At 43.3% G+C, this 17,844-nt stretch overlaps 1 protein-coding gene across 7 annotated transcripts in view; it reads left to right on the forward strand.

Annotated features, from left to right (window-relative positions):
• Window positions 1-17,844, forward strand: part of LOC311019113 (neuronal cell adhesion molecule-like) — a 70,148-nt gene that overhangs the window by 17,772 nt on the left and 34,532 nt on the right. For all 7 annotated transcript variants that reach the window (XM_084018334.1, XM_084018328.1, XM_084018332.1 and 4 more), the window contains exon 2: window positions 12,361-12,440. The gene's annotated coding sequence lies outside the window, so the exon portion shown is untranslated. The remainder of the gene's footprint in view (window positions 1-12,360; window positions 12,441-17,844) is intronic.

Consider the following 17,844-nt stretch of genomic DNA (forward strand, 5'->3'; position numbering starts at 1 on the left):
GACCTCTGTTGAAAGCCTCTCCCCTAGAGCGGCAAACGAGCGCTCGAGATCGGCAGAGTGCAGGAAGTAAGCATCGACAGACAGGCAGGCCGTCCAATCATTTTCTCCAGCCCAACTGTTTTGATTGGACGGGGTTTTTACAGTCCTGCCACGGCCACAGATGACATTTAAAAAAAAAAAAGTTTTTGTCAGAGCATTTAATATAATATATTATAAGAGGAGTTTAAGTAACAGACAGTGTTTCTGAATAGAATCCCATACTCAACCTTTAAATGTTTCACTTCTGCTCCTATGCATTTTTATCTCAGCACCTGCAGCAACATAATGCGTGTGTGTGTGTGTGTGTGTGCACATCAGACTGCAGTAGACAGGCTGATTAAACCCTTCACCGCTGTCCCGGCACACCTCAACATAACGCCACGTCACCGACACTCCCAGCCCGCCAGCTGTCTGTGCCTCGTTTCGCATCGACCAAAGTTATTTATTTTTATAAGAATATCTGTCAACTGTATTTTTATTCAGCCTTTGCCTCTTCTCTGGTTGCCGTTGACTCATTGAGCAATATGGATTTTACATCAGAGCGGTAGTAGGAGGTGAAAGATCAGCTTGTCAGTTTTTGGACTGACTAAAAAGCAAATCATTTTGTCTCTGAAAAAGGCGAAGCATGTGCTGTGATGCAGGTGCTTCAAGGTGTTTCCCCTCCCTTTTGCTTTGCCATCTGTTTTATCTCAGTAGTTCCATCTTAAGGTGAAGCCTGTAGAAAGCAAACCTGCATCTGCTCATTCAGTACACTGCAGGTTGGTATGCTGATGTTATCAAAAGGTAGTCTCATTTGTTTTTCTTTTGTACCTGTTCAGCGCTCCAGTGTCCAGACTGTTGTCCCTGGATTACCACTTAAGTCCAGACTGCGTCGTTCCCACGGAATGATTGCTATCAATTAGGTGAACCCTTTACATTTCATGTAACCCCACCATGAGGTTGACATTTGCGGTTTTAAAGTCAAGCTGATATAGCATTTCCAAATCAGGACATATTTATGGGTGAAACTTGATTGTTGAAAAGCTCTGTGCTGCTAAAAGTTGCAGATAGATGTCATACTATTTATGGTTGAATTGGTTGGTACTAGCTGATATCAGTACGCATAATATTTTGTTTTACAGGAAGAAAACAAAATGTCTCTGCATATATTGTTAAATAGGTCAGGTCCATGTTCAGGAAAATCTAAATTATATTTATATAACTAATAACAAAATCATATTTTCCCCCTTTTTATGGTGATATTTTAAAACGTGTCATGAGAAAACCAATAGAAGCTTTGAGTGTCAAAAACAACCCTGCACATTTGTGTTCTCCTCAGGATGAATGAACTTTTCATCTATCTTGCGACGTTAGCATTTAGTTATGCTAATAGCCATGCTTTAGTGCTTACTGAGCTGCTTGTATAGCCCTACTTATGCTGCTAAGTGGACGCTTACATCGACAGCTGCGGACAACACGGACGTTTAGTAGTTGTGTTTATCCGACTTTATTGAGTCTAATTGGAAGACGCAGTCCAGACATGTAGCATATCAGTAGCTTACCACTTGTAGCGTATCGACCGCACAGACGCGTCCGGACAAAGGCCACAACAAACGAACAGCGGATTGGAGGTACGCGACGTCCGCACAGAGCCAACGTGTACGCCCCATTGATGTAGAAAGAGATTTTGATTTCCTAGTAATTCAGATAAAAATACCCACATCTTCTGGAAGACTTCCACATCCATAAAGCAAGGGGACTACATTTCCCTTCAACCCCGCCTCCCTGCCCTCGGTCGGCCCAGGCTCAAGTGCACCCTCCCAGTGTGTCCGGGGTCTGTCCTGGTTTCAAGCTGGGTGCCAACAAATACCTGTAAAACACTAAAATGACCTGGATTTCAACATTTATGACCACATTGTCCCGGTTTTCACCACAATTAAAATAATAATAATAATATACTTTAGCCTTTACATAGATGTTTATCACGTTGTGTGCCACTCATTATTACCTAATCCAATATAAAAGCAAACAATGCATGCGTGCGTCTGAATTCACCACTGATGCTGCATTCTGCACACGCGAGTACATTTTCAGTGGAAATTCCGATATAAAGATCATAATAAGACATTTAGCAAAAGCCTCTGGTGCATGCATAAGCGCACCCATGTGTACGTGCATGAACATACACTTAAGGGTCCCGGTTTGTGGGGTTTGAAAATATGGTCACTCTATGCTGAGGAGACAGGTGGTGTGAGAGTGATAAACAGCGTGGGTGAGGATGAAGAAGAGGGAGAAGGAGGGGAAGAAGAGGAATCTCATTCCCCTCCTGCTGCCTCAAACATGCACTTCAAAGATGACACCGGGCTCTCTCGGCTGTTGTTGTGGTTGGCTAATGAAACAAATGATGAATAATGAAAAGTACATCAGCAATGACAGCCGGGCAGCAATCTCAAATGCTGCTTCTTTTTTCTTTGCAGTAATGGGTTAATGCTTGGGCGTTAAATGAAACTGATTTAACTGATCCTTTCACCCAGCCATGGCTGCCGTGTTACGTGTCAGCGGCGCAGGTTGTTTGTGCTCATGGCTGCAGTGTTACCAACGGTAATGAACAGCCTGGATGACGTGCCCTGTGCTGCATCGATCGCAGACCCTTACACAGACGGCGGATGGAAATTGGTCCTGGTGGGGAAGCGAGGGGAGGGTGCACACATGCCTGCACCTTCTGTGGACACATATGGATGCAGGGAGGAGCACACATGTACATACTGAGAGAGTGTGCACGTCTGTGTGTGTGTGTGTTTATTGAAGGCCGCGGTTGCTCACTGGCCCGTGGATTATCTTCTTATTGGTGACAGTATGGAGCATATAGAGAAGGGGGCTTTCTCCCTCTTTGCTGCACACAATCTCTGGATCTCTTCCACCTACCGACACGTCCTCAGCTGGTGGTCTCTGCTGGTGGAGGCAAGCAAACCAGGCTGTAGTGCTTCCTCTCCTGCTCCGTTACAACATGAATGGTTGCCATATGGCCATAAACTCTATGGCAATTGTTGGCAAGTCACTCAAAGTCATTGGCTTGAAAATGGTGAGCTAACAATAACCAAAGGAGGAGTTATCGCTGTTTGAGTTGGCTACAACGCATAATGGTGGTCTATCCTTAAAGCACAATTCTCTTTCATTACAGCTCGTCTTTATTATTTTCCAGTTTTTTAGCCCTCATGATAATATTGTACTCATCAACGTGTCAATTGTTGTAATCTGGGAACACAACATGCTGTAAACAAGGCAACAATCTAAATCACTTCATGGTAAAAGCTCCAAATGAGCACACTGGAAATAGCCGTGTTAATTCTTCACTGCACAGGGAAACTGCAACATGACAAACAAGAAGGCAGCAGACAATACAAACAAACGTAAAGAGGCCTCCAGGAATAGTACAGTTGGATATAAACAATAGACAGCAAGTGTATTTGCTTTTTAGCTTTTCGTATACAAAGTCAATGTATGGTGTCCACCGAGTGGAAAGAAAAACTATTATTATTAAAACATAAATAAGGTTTTATTTTTTTAACCATCAACGGATTGTACTTACCGAAGTAAAATGAAGAATACAGCAACATTGCTTCAGCTTTTTTATGAACTGAAAATGACATCAGTGGAGCCATCTGGGCTCCCATGAACACAATGTCAAGCTAAATGATTAAAGTAAAAGAAAATGGTAATCTAGTCTGAGGCTAATGGCTCAAGCTAAAAATAAAACCACAGTTGTAAGAAACTATTGTATTCCTCTAACGGTCATTACTGAGTATTACAGTCTTGCTGCATTCTAGATTCACTGCATTCAGCAGGTTATTCATCCAAAGTGATGGCACAGCAATCCTAGACATTCTCACTCCCCACTCGTTAAAGACAGTTTGAGGTGGATCAGGGAAGGCCTGTCAGTTTCCACTCGTTATGTGTTTGGAGCCTTTTCAAAATAATCTTCTGTTTTCACAGGAAATGTACAGGTTTAACATGCATACAGCGTCTTGAAAAGAAACTTTGGTTTAGGCTGCAAAAGTGCTCGGTGAGGCCGTTTACATAAGATAAGTGTTTGTTACGTGCCTTACGTTAGTTAACATTCTCCTGGGTGAAAGTCTTGTTTGTTTGACCCGTCCACCCCAACCCGCTGTCTGAACAGGCTGTCTCCCTCTTCATACTACATCAGCTGTGACCATCGGACAATGACATGGATGGGTTTACATTGCGTTAGCTGGAAGCCTGTTACGTCTCATATGCTAAAAAGGCCTGGGGGCGTCGGTATCAGACGCCGAGGGCCACTACCCAAACATTAGTATTTGATGAGTTGGGAGTGAAAGCGTATTTTAAGATTGTTCTCTCAGTAGCCAAAGTTTTCTTTCACAAATACGGTTGACTAAACGATCAAATGTTTGGTCAAACACACATGATCATCTGATCGCTCTTGTTTCGTGCCTTGTTGGACTTCTTTGCAATGTTGCTGCATTTGATGCTCATCAAGTAATAAATGATAGAAATGATGGACAAAATAACAAAAGACACAAATTAAAATAAAACTAAATGACCCCTCAATAATGTACATCACACAAACTGGTGCTGTAAACAATGAGGGGAAAGAAAGGGCGACCAGTGGACTATTGTGAATTTCAAATTGTCTTCAGTAAGGGTCTTTGAGTTAAAAAAGAAATACGATACACGACACTGCAGGTCCTTAACCTCGGGGACGGTCTGCTGCCTGTGTGTGGTAAATCTCTCCTATTCTTTCTTTGTTGTTTTTTTACTGCTCTCTCTCTCTCTCTCTCTCTCTCTCTCTCTCTCTCTCTCTCTCTCTCTCTCTCTCTCTCTCTGCCTCTCCCTGTGTCCTTTTCTTTTTCTTTCCATCACCCTCTCCGTTGTCTGTGAGCATGTTAACACTCAGCCCTGTCAGTGAGCCTCATGGCTCCATGGTAACCAGTCACACCATTCTTTACCAGTGTCTTTGTGTGTGTGTGTGTGTGTGTGTGTGTGTGTGTGTGTGTGTGTGTGTGTGTGTGTTGATGGGCGGGATTGGGGTCTTGTTTAGTTTCAAAAAGCAGAGGAGAGGTCGCGGCCGTCCCTGTGGGCCTCTTGCTGTAATTCATGTAAATTCCCTTAAGTCCTCGGCCGCTTTGTTTCCTTCATAGTCGGATCGGATACCATTGTCATCAGTGCAGCTCGATGCAACAACAAAAAAATCCTTAATATGAAATTCCTTCACCTAGCTCCTTTTGATCGTTAACCGGACACCTCGGGTCATCGTGATAGTCTTGCCATGCGATACCTCGGACACCAGAGTCCTCAGCGTTATTGTGTTGTAATGAGTTCAGCCAGAGTTAACGAGGCGAAAATGGATATAGACGTGGACCGGGACGAAATGAAGCGATTGCCTAGAGGACGGTGCTTCTCTGTGTTATCAGGGTTATTGTCACGGCTCATTACTTCATAGAGAATCACATTTAAACAATTACTGATTCGATGTGACCAAAGTACTCCAAACAAACAAGCGTTGAAAATTCCTTGTAGGAACAGGAATGCATTAGGAGAAAGTTTAAAAGGAGTAAATCATCTATACTTGTCTGAAGTATTTCACAAGAGCCTACCGCCCTCGATAGCCTTCTGAACCCATTTTCTCCCTGAGCCAATCATATTGCACTCCTATTCACATTTCTGAATAGGACATTCGAAAGGATTCCTCGCCACGAACACCCACTGACAAATGTGCACACACACACACTTACACACACACACACACACACACACACACACACACACACACACACACACAGTGTTCAGCTCTAGTTAGGAGGGTTTGGTCTAGACCGCAGCATGAACTTTGTTCTCTTAAAAGTTGCCATTGAAATATGCAGTTGCCATTGAAATATTGTTCTTCTATTGGTGTCGTGACAAAGAGCAGGGAGGGCGCCGGCCCTATCTCAGTGTGGGGCTGAAGGAGCAATGGGCCGGCAGGGTTCGCCCAGTGTTTCTGCTCAACAGAGTCAGCGTGCAGAAATAATGCCCATTAGACTTGGTCAATCACGGCTCTCACTCGATGAAATATGGCCCTTTCACTCATTTCATGCCATAAACGCATACACCTCGCCGCTATCCATCATCTCTCCCAAACATGTCTGCCGCTATGAATGCTTTTATTTATGGTACATTGTTTTTAATAAATGGCTTCTCACACGGGTGATGTTAGACGCTGCGAAAGCATAACGCGATGAGATATGCGTCGACGGAAAACAACGGAAGCCGTTCATTAGTGAATTAAGGTGGAATTCTACGGCAGAGGTTTTAGGTCTCCTGACCACCAATGAAGCTCATCATGGTAAGTGGGTGGAAATCATATACTCACATGCAACAATGACCACGCTGAGAAGCCATTGAGCATGTCCCACTGGCGCAGACAGAATTCATATGCCTTTGTAGGATTATTGAGTGGCTATTCCCAAGCCTGCAAGGAACGCTACACCAGAAACAACTGTAGCAGTGGATGAAGAAGCTCTCAGATCGTATAATAAAAGGCACCCTGTGGGGTTTTCTTGTAAAAAGTTATGTTTTACATCCAGTATTAAATGTCTTTCCTTCCTCAGAAAACAGCAAAATCCACGTTGACTTGCTTGCAGCCTTCCTTGTCCTGCCTTCACTAGCGCAGTGTTATCAGTGTTTACCTGTACAACAGTGGAACGTGTCAAAGCACTGGCAGAAATGTGTACCGTTACACAGCGCATGCAAAATGGGGAATCACACATGAAACAGCAGAAACCTTTATGTAAAAAGCAAAATACTCCATTGCAAGAGACAGTTCTCCCTTCAAAATCCTTCTTACGTAAAACTAAGCCAGCAGAATGTACTAGTACTGGTTCAGCAACGTCCTCTGTGACTGATCTGATTACACTGCATCGAGGAATAAACAGCATTTTATCATTGGAGCTAGTTTTAACTGCTTTAAACACAGTTGATCTTAGGCTCCAGTGTTTGACGTTTTTATATGTTGGATAACAGTTATTTAAATGGAGCCAAGTTCAGAGTGACACTGTCCCAAACCATGTCGGGACCACTGCTTTAATATTTAATCATTTATTGTATTTTATCAAGTATTTTGTATGCAAAATATTAATCTGAAAAGTATGTCTGTCAAATACTTTTAGTGGAATTAAGAAAAGTACTTTATTTACCCCTGAAATGTAGTAAAGTACCAGTGTAAGTTTGTCAGTAAAGTGTGAATACAGTACATGAGTACTGTAGTTATTTTCCACCACTGCAAACTGAGGGGAAAACAGTGTTAAAAGATGTGTTTTAGATACTGGCGTCGGAATCACTGTTCAGTTTGATGGACAATGTGCTTTGAGGCAGATAATGTTACATTTTCTGTGCTTTTGTAATGAGAGGAGCATTATTTTGGGCCGGGCCCAGAGAATAGTGACTCTTTCAAAGGGATAGCTCCCCCCATTGTTGCCCTCTGCAACCATAGCTAACGGACGTCAAAAGACCCTTTTCACTTCCATTCTTTTAAAACAGGCCGCAATAATACCGGTGAGGAGTCGGCAATAAATAAGCTTCCTCTCACCGAGTCAACTAGATTAGATTGCATGGGGACATCTGTTGAGTGTAGGTGAGCACTTTCTCTCTGGCTCCCCACTGTATGGGAAAGGAAGTCTTTAGGATCTGCCTTGAGGCTTTTCCCTTTTATTCCCGTAGCTTTGCTGGTTTTACTCCACCTCCACCCTCCATTGAACATCCAGGAAGCTGCATTGACTCGAGCACAATCAGTGCAGCTGACAGTTATCCCGGTGTACACTATGCAGCCATTTGATTTAACATGCAATTTTTGTGTCAATATTGCTTTGATGCTCTGCCAAATTCATCCCACAGCAGGATGTTGCGCTCTGCCGTCTTCTCATCCTGCTGACAGCCGTGCTTGATGCAAAACAAATAACTTGTTGAATATTTAATGCGCCTGCACAAATGTGCTTTAAAAACCCCACCCTGTAACTTTGTGGATTCTGGTAGCTGTTCACGTGATACCGGGAAATGTTTAACCTCCATTGTAGAGAGACAAAAGTTGGTTTAATCTGACTGTGAGAGGGGAGGGAGGGTCAGGGGAGGGACGTGGGAGGAGGGGAGGAGGGTTTGTGGGTGTGTCGGGGGGGGCTTCTGTGAGGGGATCAGCTCATCTCTCTTCACTGTCACTCAGTCAAAGCAGACACATCGAGGAATACACAGCCACTGGGATTATGACAAATGAACTATGTTCTCACACCGCGGATGCACACACTGAGGGGATTTTTTCCTATTGACACATACAGAGATAAAGGTGACGTATTCTCTCTTTTATTCATGGGCAACTTATGAAGAAAGTGCAGTGTGTGATGCTGTTGATGATCTAAAGGTGTTTAGTTCAAGTCAAATGGATAAACTGTTGAAAATGTTTCACTCCTCGAACTAATGAAACCTTTGGGATGATGCTGAAACAATTATTCAATCCAATCATCAGCAATTTTCCCAAATCAAGTAATCAATTTGTATTTATTCAGGGAAAATACTAAATATTTACAGTACAAGCAGTGAGGATGTGTTTCTCTTCTTTGCTTTATGTAAATGAAACGTTTGTGGGGTTTGGACTGCTGGTGGTACAAAACAATACATTTATCGATGTTAGCCTGAGCTTTCAGAACTTGTGATCGGAATGAATGTACCAAACATTACATATTTTAAGCTTCTCTGTTGTTAAGATTTTCCTTTTGTCTTATTTGATTGTACATTGAGTATCGTTTGTTATAGTATGTTGGTTTTACAAAAACAAGACACTCAGCTGGGGGCTAAGGACATTTTCAGAATCCCCTCCCGACGCCAAACAATGTTTTATAAGAAACATAATCATCAGTTTAAGCGCTAGATAATTTCCAAAATGTTTATAAAACAACAAACTGTAGCATGTAACATATTGGCAGAGAACACTTTTCTATGCAGTGAGACCTCCATGAGAGCTTGTTTCCTCTGACAATCGACTGGGGTGTTAACCTTTGTCCTTTTGCACTCTTCCCTCACTTACATACCAACACATCATCTCAATTCTGCTGTTTATTCTGCTGAATCTCATCTTGGCTTCAGTTTAACGGCATGAGAGTACATCTCTGTCTCTGCGAGCCGCGTCCCGCGATGTACATTCATCACAGGGGAAGAGTGCGTTCCGGCTCTAATTATTTCTCCCCTCTTTGGCAGTAATGATGCTTCATCGGGAGAGCGGTATCGTCTGCAGCCACACACTGCCTCTCATTAGGCGAGAGGCTAAAATTAAACCCACAGGCCGCTACGCTGGTGCTGCTGAGCCCCCTTCCCTTGTCTGAGGACACACACACACACACACATATCAACACACCCTGCAGGAGAAAACCAACACACTCATTAGAGAAATGTGTGTCGTCCTCACTACCTGGCATTATCTCAACGTTCGGACATCTCACTTTCTGGCGTATGTGTCTAAGAGAGGGACATCGCACAATAAGGCAAATGTCAAGTGGTGGAGCCCCACCCCCTACATTTTGTTGAGTCTTTTATAATAAACTACATTTGAATCGACAGGTTTTGAGTTCCTGCTCATTAGTTTATTCACCTCTTTGGGCCACGACAGGGCAAGTTAGATTTTAATTTATAATGTTACATTTTAATGATATTGAGTAATGTAAGCATTCATTTGGGTTCGTGTTTTGGGCAAATAATCTAAATCCGTTCACTCTTTTGATATTCACTAAATCTCTAGATAAATATCTGTTTACATGCTGAATGTTTCCCTATGTTTGTCGATATCTTTGTCTCTGTGCCGTCGGTTGGTGGGCAGCTAGTGTGCTGTGGATTTATCTGACTTTTGTTTTGCTGAAAACAGCCTTCTGCTACTGGAAACTGCTGAACCTAAATAGTAAAGTGGCCTATAAAACCAAAACAGTGGGTTGATAGGTACTAAAAAAAAACCCCAATGGAGTTGAGAGGAACTGCAGAGTCAGGTGATTATTCTCTCTGTGGGTCCATCACCATGAGCGACACCTTTCACATTAGACACAATCATTTGATCCAAAGTTAGTATAAAGTATTTATAAGACTAGCTTTGATTTTCAGGATGATTAAAACACACATTTCCTCTATTTTCTTGCTCGCTCACCTTGCAAAATGTTGTTGTTGTGCTATCTATAGCCAGGAAATATTCAGCTGTCTGTTTTGTTTGTCAACACGAGAGCCCTCCCTGAGGTATTTAGGGCACCGGGTGTGTCTTGCGGTGAGGTGTTTTGTAGTCCTGCTCGTTGCCCACTGTCAGCATCCGATCTCAGGCTATTTTCAGTCTCCGGCCCTTTTCTTATCACCATGGCAGCCGGGATGGACTGAGCTCCGCTCGACTCTGCGGTGTCCAAGAGCAAAGGTAGCGTTGCGGGACGGCTGGCTCGATGGGATCAGCCCTTCAGCTCATTCCGACAGGATGTGGAAAGGTCATTTTGTTGTTGTTGTTGTGTTTCATTCATCGGCCTCAGATGTAATCAGATGTTTCGCTGTCATCTATTCATGGCAAGGCAGAAATGATCCTGGTCAAGAGCTGAACAAGATGCTGGCTGAGCTGCAGTTCAGTGCTCAGGTATGGTGTCAGCGCAGATGTCAGCAATAATAGAATGTGATGCTGCGAGTGAATAGCATGTGTGTTGGTGGTTTATGAATCTGGGTCAGCTGTCTTTCAAATTCAAGGCTGTGGGAAGTCCAGATTTTCTGTTGTAATATTCCGTAAGAAGTAGTATGTTATCGACTACGGTGCTAAGGCTTTCTGAATCCTTGGATCGTACAAAAGGTTGGAGTGAATAATGCAAGATATAGGAGAATAGCAAGAAAGAAACACCTCAAATGTTTTTTATAACTATACAGTGTGCGGATGCTGCAGAATCCAATCTTGTCTGGGGAGAGAAAATGGGAATCTCGAGAGAAAACATCTGTTATTTGTTTGAAACGGAGTTAATGTTAATCTGTAGTTCACAATTGTATCTGGGTAGCGGTGCAGAGAGAAGTGTTCGTATTTAAGCGAGTGGAAATGATGGCGTCTTCCACACTCTTATTGGAGCAGCAGACTGAAGTCGATAAGCCTTGGCCAGGAGTAAATTGGATCGGCTTCTTCAATCATTTTGCCCATCGATTCCGATAGGGGTGTCTGCGTTCACTGTGACAGTGTTTGAGAAGAGGAGGGGATCAGGCATGAAATAAAGCAGGAAAGGACATAATAGGAAGGTGGAAAGTAGTTCTAATGTAAGGGGATTATTCGAGAGGAGGAGAGGGAAAGGGACAGGATCGGTTAAGAGAGGACAGCTGAGCCTTTTCTGGCCTGTGACCTCCTGTTAAGACATAATAGGAAAGGAGAAGGAAAAGGACCTTTTCTGACGATTGACATTTATACATTCAGAGCAAAGCGTAGTCATGTGAAACATCTGTTAATCAAAAATCTTTGTTTTTGAAAATACTGAAGTATATCTGTATATAATGTAATATTACTTTCTGCATGGGGGGGAGGGGGGGGGGGGTCTTGATCTTAAGACTTAAAGGAGAGGATTGGGTTCTCACGTCTTCTTGTTACGCGACTCCATGGGAACGTGAGGAACTCTTGAGATAAAAGCAGGGTGAATGGAGATGTGAGAGAAGAAAAAGGGGATTGGTTATGGCAAGTTAAAAAGCAGGAGATAACACAGGAGGGGTGAGGAGAGAACGGGGAAATGAAGACAGCAGAGAGGAAATGAGGCGAGAGAGAAGAGGACAGGAGTGAGGACGACGATAGCTAACCGGAGGGAGGAGAGGGAAGGAGAGGTATAGGGAAGAAGGAGTTCAGGGAGATGAGACGAGACAAGAGGAGAGACAAAGGGAGGAGATGTGTCTCCCTCACTTCTCAGCAACAGGCTGAGACACTGGAAAGATCCGAGCTCGTGCTTTGGTCTGCATACCTTGGATGTTTGCTTTCTTTGCACCATCAAAACCACAGTTGGAAATGATTTAAGTACATTTCTAATGAGTCAACGCACTCCAGGATGATTATGCTTTCAATAAAATTGAATAAAGCATTTATGAGAAGGAGAGATTTCTTTTGTGAAGTCAAATTGATATACTGCATGTCGGGAAATATGCATATCGTTGTCTTGCCAAACTTTTCCCCAGAAACCTTATTAAGAAAGATTGTATTTTCCTTTCTGGTCGGTTTGAAGCCTCATTTTTTCCCATAAAGGGAGAGCAGAGAAATCTAAATGAGTTCTAACGTTTTTTTATTCTCTCCCGTTTTTGTTGAAATAGATTGAAGAAAACCACAGAAGAAGCAGCAGCAGACAACTAGCCAGCGAGGAGGAGGAGAGAGGGGACTTGAGTGTTTTCTGGTAAGCTGGAAACTTTTCTGTTGGATTTTTGAATCCATTCATTTCTCATCACATATATCTTCACCAGCATCATCATTTTCCAAAACAGTGTGAACTTCCTGCCTCTCGGAATCAAACGGTCTTGTTCTCCTCAAAGGCATTTCCCCTCCCGTAGGATGTGAACACACACAAATGTCAGTCTGTTTGCCATGCCTGGCAAGTGTCTCCAGTCCAAATATCTTCATCTAGGCTGCTGCCAGAGTGTGAATGTATTAATATTAACACTCTCCGTAGACCTCCTAAGTCCCTAAACCACTGCGACTGTCTCCGTTGCGATGCCTGCTCTTTTGCGCTCGCTGTAAGGCAAAGGTCAGCGCTCGTTGGACTGGCATTTGTCCACTGGCAACGTGTCTTTTTGTGTTGGCCTCCATTTTGGCAGCTACACTTGGCAGGGAATAAAAAAAAATAACACTGTTTCAAGTGTCCAACTCTTTGTTTGATGCATATGGTTGTCACGGTAACACACCCTCTCATCCTCGCCCGCTACTGTGACCGTGGGCGTCAATACTTAGAAATCACAAAATAGCACTTAGAGCCTATATTACACGCCGGTGCTGCTCTCTTATTGACACATAATGTGCCGTAATGGAGGCACGCAGAATTGGAAAAAAGTTGTGTTAATGGCCGTTGCGTAATAAAGAGCTAAAGTGGCCCTCTTAAGCAGAAGGCCTCCGTGTGCATTAGAGCCCAGCGAATTGACTCCCGGTTCACATAGGGTTGTTTTTTTTTTTTAAATGACCCTCAGTAACCTTTGGCACATCCCCTCATTCGCCAGTGCAGAAAGTGTGTCTGAGATTCAGCGGGGAGTTGATCTAATGCTCTGTGAGTGGAGGTGACACGGTGTGATGTGTGTCCACCGCCCAGCCGAGTGTGAAAGAAGGATCCCACCTCACGGCACGCCGAGCCAGGAGGGGCGGCCGCTGCACAGCCGGGCGGAGAGTTGAGGGACCTCCGCTTGCTGCTTGCTACAGTTTGTTTTGTGTTTGGCAACGCGGGTTGAGCTCGCTGCCATTTATCCATTTATGTGCCTATCTCATCTTTCGCTTTGCCTCTGCCTATCTGTCAGTCGGTGTGTCCCTGACTCTCTCATTCTCTCCGCTTCCCCCTCGTCATCCCGCTGTGGCAGGCGGTTGTTGTTGTGAATGTATGCTGCAGGCCAGAGAGGCTGAGTCCACATTTTTCAATGGCCGAGTCATAGAGGGCCACACTTAGGAGCTGCGGACCGAATTTGCGGGTTTGAAAACACAGTGAGGCGTGAAATGTCCATTGTGAGCAGCAGCATTCAGGTCCCCTGGCCCTTCAGTGGAAGGCCACAGAGGTTTCTATTTACGTCCATAGTGCTGTCTTTCACCGGTTTCTCTCACGTGGCCATCAGGGAGTGTGGTATTATTATTTGTGTTTGTGTGTTTTAATGCCAAGTGGGGGGAGGTGGGGGAAAAGATCAGGGAACAGCCAATCAGAGCATGGACTCTTTAAATATAGCTATGATATTGTTTACTGTACATGACTGATAACATAACGCAGTCTTTTCATGTACAGTTCAGTCAGAAAGTATTTGTGAATTGGTGCATTTTCCATCCGAGTCCACCATGAAAACGTGAAGTGCTGACTCTCACATTTGAGGTAATGGATGAACGTAAGAGGACCTAGCCCTTATTAAAGCCGCAATTCTGGCAGAGCACTGCAGGACGGCAATCTTCAACTGACAGAGAAGGCAACCGAGGAGTTTTATGGCTAAACTTTTGATTGTCCACCTGACCTCAGGCCAGCCCATCATGCGTTTCATTTGCCAAACTGAAGGCAAAAAGCCCCTGAAATAATCAAAAGGTGCAGATGGTTGCAGTACAGGCTTGCCAGAGGAGCACCAGGAAAGATGTCGACCCTCTTCTGATGTCTCTTGGTTGTAGAATCCAGCCCGTCATTTCCTGCAAAGGATTTGTAAGAAATCTGAAATATGCTGAGATATTATAAATCCAGAATAAAAAAAGAAATCCAGTATATAGTCTAGCAGTTACTGTTGCTGACCCGGCACTTTAACCCCAGAGTTTAAAAATGTGTTTAATCCTTTGACTTTAGAACAAACTAGTTAGTTTTGAATAACCAAGTTGCCAAATGAAGGTTAGAAAACAATATTACAGCAGCAGCTCTGAGATCAGATGAGCTACAGGTGAGGAAAAGGGATTTAAACACGCACGGAGGGATGCTCCCAGCAAACGCCATTTCTATTTCTTAGGTGCCACTTTCACAGGCGGTGACGGTTCTGTGTCAACACTCCTGTCAGCTCGTGTTATGCGTAGGAGTTCCTGCCTGAGAAACGGGCTGTGTGTGTGTGTGTGTGTGTGTGTGTGTGTGTGTGTGCAGGGAGACATAGCTTCAGTGTCAGAAAGAAGGACATGAATAAACAAATAGATGAATAGATGGATACAAAGACAGCGAGGGAGAGAAAGAGGCTTAGGGATGTGAACGAGGTTGGCGAGCCCCTCCTGAGGGGCTCCTCTTCTCCTTCTCCATCTTCCAGGCTTGAAGACAAAGTCGGCTTCATGCACAGCTGACTCACAAGCCGTTCGGCAGACAGCCCGGAGAGACAACATTCTATAACCAGCTATTCATCTCCATCTTTATTTCTTTCACCTTCTCCCACCTGGACAACCTTCCTCCAGGCCTTGTTCTATCTCCACACTGCCCTCTCTGCGCAATTATCTGCTCCAGCCTCAGATATTTTCCTTGTTCACACTGCTGAATGCATCTATACTCTTCTTTATTCTAAGGTTGTACCCCCAGTCAGAATTGTTAGATTCCAACCTTGCCATGTGCTGACGTACGTTATGTAAATCAACGTATTTTTGTGCCAAAAAAGATTTCCACCGACACCAGAATACAAAGCTGCACTGCTAGCCCAGCTTTCTCCAAAGTCGCTGCTTATCAGGGAGTTGTATGCTGAAAGGATTTCTTGACAGACAGTTTAGCTATTGCACCTGCTCCCAGTCTTTATGCTATGCTCGCAAGTTTCCAAATGTTTTGCAGTACATATTTTTTCAGATACCATGATTAAAGGTCTTTTTGTTTCATCTTTTTTTTCTCTCTCTGAATCCTTCACACTGTGGACGGATTCCGAGTATGGATTTGGCTTCGGGACAGAGAAGATTGTCCTCACACCATCATAAGCTGGTGGGATCTATCTGTTTGGGCCTCTGAGAAAGCAAATGATTTATGTGGCTGTTAGGCGTGGGTCCTAGTCCAAGGCCAAGTCTATCTACTATCAATTTAAACAGCGTGCTCTCCGGGTGTTGTGGTGGAATACGAACGCCTGATGAATTTAGATGTGACCCTCGTTCACCTGCATTTCAGTCCTAATGAGGAATCTCTCCCTTTACATCCATACTTTTATCTCAGGATTTCTGCTTCTGACATCAAGCCACATATATGTTTGTTCATGTTTTTATGTTAGTACATTTTATTAGGGCTGGACAATTTAGAAAAAATAACTCTCTGCAGGATCACAATATTTAATTGAAAATTTGACACTCATTTTGTATTTAACAAATATTATTATTATACTATTATATAGATTCATAATCATATAAAGTTTTGATTAATTGTGCAGCCCTAGATTTTATTTCCAGACTGGAATCTTGAAATATTCTTTTAAAATGACATTTAACATGATTCATACCTTTATATTATAACATCTTTAATCTGAATCTTTTTGACTTGCGTTATAGAATATAAGTTGCTTTGTCATTTGAGCAAACAAAATGTAAATAAATTATTCCACAGCTGTTTCCACTTAGCCTGATTAAGCCTAATTAGTGTGGGTGTTTGTACAGACTGAGCTTGACTGACATCTTCCTGTTGCTATTGTTGTCCATATAAGCCTCATGTCTGTTCACATTTGTGATCTTGTTCATAATTCCTTATTCAAACCAAACGTATACAGTATTTACAACACAGTTTTGGGATGGCTGCGTTGTGTTATAATAGACTGAATGAAATATAGACGTGAGCCATTGTGAAACTCAAAGCCTCCAGCCGTCGCCATCTTGGCAGGGAGAATACGGCCTTCCTCTCAAAGTGGGTTTAGAGGTGGATCGTTAGAGGAGATGAGGTGGGCTCAGATGATGCAGCAGAGCAGACAGCTGGTGTAGCACCCACCTGTCCCTCAAAGCTGCCACTTAATTATGCATAACTTTAACCTTAAGTTCATCAAAATGGGTAAGTTTTATAAAAAGTACAGTTGTTTTGTTTAATTCTGCTTTAAAGTTGGGCATTTTAACATGGAAGTCCATGTTCATTGCTTGGTAGCCAACCTCAAGTGGCCATTTGAGGAACTGCAGCTTGTAAGACTTTGGCTCCATTTTTGGCAGGTTGCTGCTTGGTTAAAACCCATTTTTTAACACTGATTACGTCAACTTCTTTAGGTAAATTAACTAAAATATAAATTCCATTTTTTGTAAACCTAATACCCAAATGGCAATCAGCATCAATCATTTTTAAATGGTATTCCGCTCAGCTCATAAATGATTGCAGTGTATGCTTGCTTTTATTTATGCTGACCATGAAATGCATTTATTTATTGGTCATGTGTAGACAGCGGACGGTGAGGTGGTTCCAGCAGAGGTACTGTACCATTATTTGTTTATGGCAGTAATTCATTATTCTGTCATGTTTGACAAACCCACTGAAACCCTCCTGGTCTCCTTTCCCGGAGGCGAGTCCAGCTGTACTGCATGACATCCACGTGCTGACCTGTTTCTATATATAAGCACGGAGCGATAAACAGTCAGAAAAACCTGCACTAAAACCTCACCCAGCCATTATCCAACACTCAGCCGGTACTTCTCCTTTATTAGTGACCAGCTTCATCCCGTCAAACACAGACACAGGACAGAGGCTGTTAGCGGAAGCTGCGGGGATTGTTAGTGTTAAACGGGAGAAATGTTTCCTTTGGAATCACCATTTGACAAATGAGGGGTGATGGAGCCGGGGCCATTATTTCTGATGGGGCCAGACGATCTGTAAGGATGGAGCACTGTTTGTCTGAGCTGGGACATCCTCTGGGCCAAACACCAAACCCACTCGAAATACACTCTAACACTCCATATGATGGATGAAATAGGGAAACTCTCTAAGCTGTAACGTTTACGCTTTTTTCCACCAGTTTTGGTTGCTGGTGAGATTTCACGTCACGTCTTTGTAGCACATAAAATAACTTTCTTTATTAGAAAACGAAGGCATTCATTATTATCATTAATACAAAGTCATCCAAACCCATGAGACAGATAGAAACATGTTCACACTAAGCCTTGGTGAAACGCCATCAGTCACCAGCAGGGGTTCTCCGTCGTTTTCTTTAATCTTCAAAATT

This window comes from Eutrigla gurnardus (genome assembly GCF_963514095.1).
Source record: "Eutrigla gurnardus genome assembly, chromosome: 9".
In the NCBI taxonomy this organism is placed as follows: domain Eukaryota; kingdom Metazoa; phylum Chordata; class Actinopteri; order Perciformes; family Triglidae; genus Eutrigla; species Eutrigla gurnardus.